We start from the raw sequence: 6,668 nt of genomic DNA on the forward strand, positions 1-6,668 counted from the left end.
TCAAAGGAAGTGGACGGGGTTGCCGAGCAAAACCAGAGAGGGCTAGTGTGTGGTGGGTGTGTGAGTGTGTATTTGTGTGTGTGTGTACTTATAATTAATAATGACAAAAAGTAACTCTGGTAAATAATAGGTAACACGTTTACTGGTAATAAATTTCTGTTGCTATATAATACGAGTACACAATAATAATAAATTTACAAAAATATAAAAATCACAGCAACACCAAGTATAAAAATATACGGCCCTTTTAGCACGACAGAATATAATAATGTAATAATATACGGCCCTTTTGGCACGACAGAATATAATAATGTAATAATATACGGCCCTTTTGGCGTAACCAAATAATTGTAAATATAAAAATATAATAATAATAATATAAAAACTCACGGATATGACGGTGCTCGGCTGGTCAGCTGCTACCTATCCTATTGTAATATAATAATAATACACAACACACAGTATATAAAATAATAATAAGACAGCAATATTCAATATGTAATACGCACTGGCGACTATCTCGCCTTACAAATAAAATAAATCAAACCCGTGGCGATTCGCGCCCGCACAATGTATAATAATTTTGGCAATTCGTGCCCTTACAAGTTACAAATTTAATAACAATTTTGCGTGGCGATTCGCGCCCTTGTTGATTATAATAAAAAAACGTGGCGATTCGCGCTCACACAATGTATAAAACTTTTGGCAATTCGTGCCCTTTTCTATATGATAACATCCGCGACGGTATCTGCTCACGACGACGGACGGAGGAAGAACAAAAACTACTGCGGACGTGTTAAATAATAATCGCGCAGCCAGTGCAGTGGCGACGATAATCTACATATTACATAATAAATTACAAACACATAATTAATACAAAAATATACAATATAAAAATAAAAACAATATAATAATGTGTGCGCGTGTGTGTGTGTGCGGCGGTCGGTGCGGACGTACCGCGAAGCCCCACGACCGACGATCTAAATCGCGCGAGTATCGGCGGCGGCGCAAACACTATTGAAGTACTATTATGATTTGATAATTTTTTGAAAAATTATATTTTAAAAAAGACCCTGTTAGAAGTGGTATGAAGGAATTTTACTCTTCAAATGAGATACTTTTAGATCGATCATTGTAAGATATTATGTGTTGAATTTGAATTCAATAAATCATTAATATTAAGACTGCAAATATGCCTTACTACCCACTGGCTGCCACTATAAAATAAAATTATTTTACACTTAAAAAATCATTTATTTTATTTTATTTTATTTTATCATACATTACGGGCGTGAGCCCTATTTACATTATATATTAGTAAAAGTAATTATAATAGTGGGATAATCAGTGAATTTACATCAATAGTCAATACACATATATATAGATAACATAAATATTTGATTAGGTTTGTGAGATGGAAAAGGAGGGGTCAGAATTAGCAATAGACATACAGCGCCGAAGTGGTTCATTTAAACCATAGTTAGTGGAGGAGGTAGGCAAATTAAAAGTGGTGTGTTGACGGGTGAAGCGAGGGGGGACATTTAAAGGAATGAGAGAGAGAAGGTGCGGTGAGTCAATCTGCCCATTTAATAATTTGGATAGAAACGTAAGGTTAAAAGCACGCCTACGATCAGCTAGAGAATCTAGCTTTAGATATTCGCGTACAGGTAAATAATTATGAGGAGGACATTCAATACTGAGTACATGGCTGGCATATTTCAAGAATTTATTTTGGACTCGCTCAAGCATTATTGCGTTTTGTGCAGTATTAGGATCCCAAATGACAGAGCCGTATTCAAGAATAGGTCTAACAAGTGAACAGTACAATGCCTTAAGAGGAGATGTTAATTTAAACTCTGATGTTATGCGCTAACATTAAATAAAAATACTCCTGATAATCCATCAGGCCCAATGGACTTATTATTACGCAGAGAGGTAAGACCGTCAAAAACATCATCGACTGAGAAAAAAGAGTTACTTGGCATGTCATATTCTAAGATATTAATGTTGGAAAGATCACAGTTGCTTCGTTTTGTCGTATATACAGAGTTAAAAAAGGAAGAAAACAAATTGGCAGAATGTTGTTCATCATGTCCTGCTGTATTATTATAGAATACAGTTTTGGGAATAGGATTAGGTGAGCGGTGCTTCCTAACAAAGTCCCAAAAACTCTTGGGCTCATCGTTAAATGACTTTTCAGCATTGGAGACAAAGCTTCTGAAGCACCTTTTTGCCTCAAATTTACAGCGTGCACGAAGAATGGAAAACTCTCTATAGTGAACTAGGGAACCTGATGACTTATAGTCCGCATGTGCTCTTTTCTTTTGGAAAATAAGATCTTTCATGTGTTTGGAGACCCATGTGGGAAAACTAGACTTAATAAATGTGGACTTAGGAACGTATTTGAGTACAGTGAAGTGGAGAGCATCATATAATGCATAAGCAGAGGAGTTTGGATCGAGATTAGAAAAAGTTTGCTCCCAGTTGAAGGAAGAAATGTATCTATTGATTTCCTTATAATATTTATTTATTTATTGTATAATTTAAACGGGCGAACCCAGTTACATTTTTTATAGACATACGTCTACAATTATATAATATAGTAATAATAATAATAATAATATTTGTTATCACATGAACACTAATTTTAAAATAATAATAAGACAATTATACAGATAGTATCCATTTGGTAAATATACAGGTTTAAGTAATGTATGTGATGAGACACTTATGGTTGAAAATAATTCACTGAAACAAAAAGGTTAAGAATACAGAGTAAAGTAGTATAACATTGGAAATCAACTTATGAGTAATTGACATAGATTATAATATTTATACAGCTAAAATATTATTTAGGTAAAAATCAAAATCCTTTAAGGAGACGCAGGAAAATAGATCAACATTTAAATAATTAACAAGTTGCATTGATCTATTCATAGGAGCATTTAGACCATAGTTTGAACGTTGGAGTTGCACATAAAAAGTATTCAATTGCCTAGTTCTACGATTTGGGATATTAAAATTCAATAAAGAAAGTAGTTCAGGACAGTTAATATACCCATTCGTTAATTTAAAAATAAAACATAGATCAAGTATTTTCCTTCTTTTGACAAGGGTTTCTAGCTTTAAATAGGACAATAATGGTTGATACGATGAGTGAGGCGCTCGTTCGATACAACATCTGAATTGAATGATACGTAGAAAACGGTTTTGAATTGATTCCATGCTTTTTGTAGCACCGATTGATTGTGAGGACCCTACTATAGATCCATAATCAAGTAATGATCTAACGAAGGAACAGTAGAGTGACTTTAACGCTAAAGGATTTACGAAGTCTTTACAGCTAAGATTTATGAAACCTAACATTGAAGAGGCTTTATTTTGAATATAAATATAGTGATCATTAAATGAAAGAGATGGGTCAAAATAAATTCCCAGATCCTTGTACAGATAGACTCGATCTAATTTAATGTTGTTTATATAATAATTATATAAAGTAGGTGTACGGTTTTTAGAGAAGGTAATAATTTTACATTTGTTTATGTTGAGGGATAAATTATTTTGAGTACACCAGGTGCTAAGACGATTTAAGTCATCCTGTAGCAACAAATTATCAGCTGGTGATATAATTATACGGTAAATTTTCATATCATCTGCATATAATAACGTATTAGAGTTTAAAAATTCGATGTCATTGATAAATAAATTAAATAGAAGTGGAGCTAAATGTGATCCCTGAGGTACACCAGTGTTAATTTTAAATAATGAAGAATTAAAACTCGTGCATTTTACATATTTCTGCCTTACAGTTATGAATGAAACTAACCAAGAGTGGAAAGGATTACGTATACCTAGATTAAATAACTTTGAGCTAAGAACACAATGATCTACTTTATCAAACGCCTTGGAGAAATCAGTATAAATAACGTCGACTTGGAGTCCAGTTCTGAAAGCTTGTAGGATGTAATTTTGGAGTACTAGTAAGTTCGTGGTTGTTGATTTACCCGGGCATGAAGCCATGTTGAACATCAGAGATAATATTTTTAAATAACGGAAAAAATTTTTTGTGTACAATACTTTCAAACAATTTAGGGATAATCGAAATTATAGAAATTGGGCGATAATTAGTGACCAAAGTAATGTCTCCCCCTTTAGGAATAGGTTTAATATAAGAAATTTTCCATTTATCCGGAAAAACACCAGATTTAAGTGACATATTAAATAAGTATAATAAAGGGATAGACAGAACACATTTACAGTTTGTGAAGAAAGCATACGGAATATTATCAGGACCAGGACAAGTAGTGGATTTTAAGTTGCTTAACTCATCATAAATATCGCTTAAAGTAATGACGCAGGTGTTCAAATCGACTTTCATCGATTTAATATCATCGGGTGGTTTTTGCATAAAATTTAATTGTTTGTAAATAGTAGAATAATAATTGGCGAAACTTTCCGCCATTTTGTCGCCACCAGTAACAGTTTGATTATTATATGAGATAACAGATGGAATATTAGAATTTGATCGTTTGCTATTAATATAATTCCAGAACCTTTTAGGGTTAGAGGCTATTGAACTTTGAGTTCTCTGTATAAAATTACCATAATCAGTCTTATTAACAACTTTACATTGAGCACGTAGATTAGAGAATATATTATAATTTACATTAGTTGGCGTTTGTTTATATACTTTGTGGGCAACTTTTTTTGAGAATATTAACTGTTTTAGAGTTTTGGAAAACCATAAAGGATACTTTGAGGAGAACATACGTTTTTTTTGACAGTGTACATCAATTATATCGTGTAATTTGGAGTAGAATATATCAAGTGCTTCATTAATGTGTAAATCTTTAAATGTGCAACTCCAATCAGTTGAGGCCATACAAGACCTAATGGCATTATAATCACAGCTAATAAAATCATGAACAATTTCATTATAATATAAATTGTTTTTTGTGGATGAAAGTGGAAGTGTAATTTTTAATGCAGGATGAAATTTATAGTCTAGAGGGACAAGAGGAGAAGTTTCCGAGTAAACATTAACATTGACAATATTTGAGAAAACTAGATCTAGTAATGATCCAGAAGAATTATGTATTAAATTATTTTGCATTAAATTAACATAAGATAAGGCAGATATAATGTTTGATTCATACAAATTATTATTTGACAATCTAGGAATAATTTTGCGGTTATTAGAGACCCAATTAACTTTAGTTAAATTGTAATCACCTAACACCAAAAAATTATCATTATAATATTTACTCATTAGATTATCGATTACATTAACATGGCTATTATATAAATTTAAATCAGAGCGCGGCGGGAAGTACACGGATCCGACGATTAGAGAAATGTGATTTATATGTATTTTTACAAATAGTTGCTCGACCAAATCTTGTTGTATAATTAATCGATGACATGGATATTGAACTTTGATTGCAATTAAGACACCTCCTCCTCGAATGTCGGGACCATGAATTTCGTAACGATCACATCGGAAAACGGTGTAATGAGGACAAAGTCCAAGTTCAGAGTCATTAACAGAACGAGATAACCAGGTTTCAGTTAATATAATTAAATCATAATTAAGAAGTGCTAGGTTACGTATAAATACATCCAATTTGGTATTTAGACCGCGGACATTTTGATAATATACAGATAGATTTTTTGAGGTAGTTGATGTTATAAGTTTTTTGAGATAGTAGGTACATTGTTGATGTATCTAATAAATAAATTATCCTCGCCGGCATCACTACGTTGCTTAAGTTGAGATACAATTTTAGTAAAATATTGCCGTTGCTGTGTTGTCCGATCAGATGCAATGCGAATATCCTTGTAGTTAGCAGTACTAAGTAATTTACGTTTTACTTTTAAGACTTCAAAAACATCGGATGAATTAGGTAAAGTAGTAAGCAGAGGACGAGGTTTATTTGATTGTTTACCCAAGCGACGGACAGATACAGGATTAATTTGTAAATCAATGCTTTTGAGTATTTCATCAACAGTAAGAGTGTCAGTTAACTGATCAGGTAAAGAATTAAATTCTTGTTTATTAAAAAATATAATATTACGTGCTTGAGATTGACGGTCCATAAGTTCAGAGTAAACTGATTCAACGTTAGTTCCAGGGGAAGCCGCAGTTTCTAAAGTTGTTATTTTGCCTTCGATCTGCTCAATTTTAGCTTTCAAGGTTTTATTTTCAGAAATAACTTCAGCTAGTTGATTTGATAGGGTATCTAATTTCGACTCAATAATAACATACTTTTTTTCCTGGGTTTCGTTAAATTCCCGGCATGAATTGATAGATGTAATGATTTTGTTTTGGGTAGATTTAAGTTCATTCACCGTTTCCAAAATTTGTTTGAGAGCCTCATTGGTATCAAGCGTTTCATTGGTTGAAGTGGACATTGTGAAAAGAATAATTAAATGTTATAATAACAAAAGTACTTAAACCGTAAATGTTAAATAAAGTTAAGACTAAAATAAATTATGATAACAAGATTAATTAAATCGTTAATTGAAAAGATAAAGTTCCGCGAGAACCGCACGGTACGACGTCTGAATAACGACTGTATATCCTGTATACAACATTTCTACCAGAAGGAGTTATTCGATTTCAACATATATTAACTTATATTTTAGAAAATTGAATCAGATAGTAATTT

The sequence above is a fragment of the Acyrthosiphon pisum genome, chromosome X (genome assembly GCF_005508785.2).
Source record: "Acyrthosiphon pisum isolate AL4f chromosome X, pea_aphid_22Mar2018_4r6ur, whole genome shotgun sequence".
NCBI lineage: Eukaryota > Metazoa > Arthropoda > Insecta > Hemiptera > Aphididae > Acyrthosiphon > Acyrthosiphon pisum.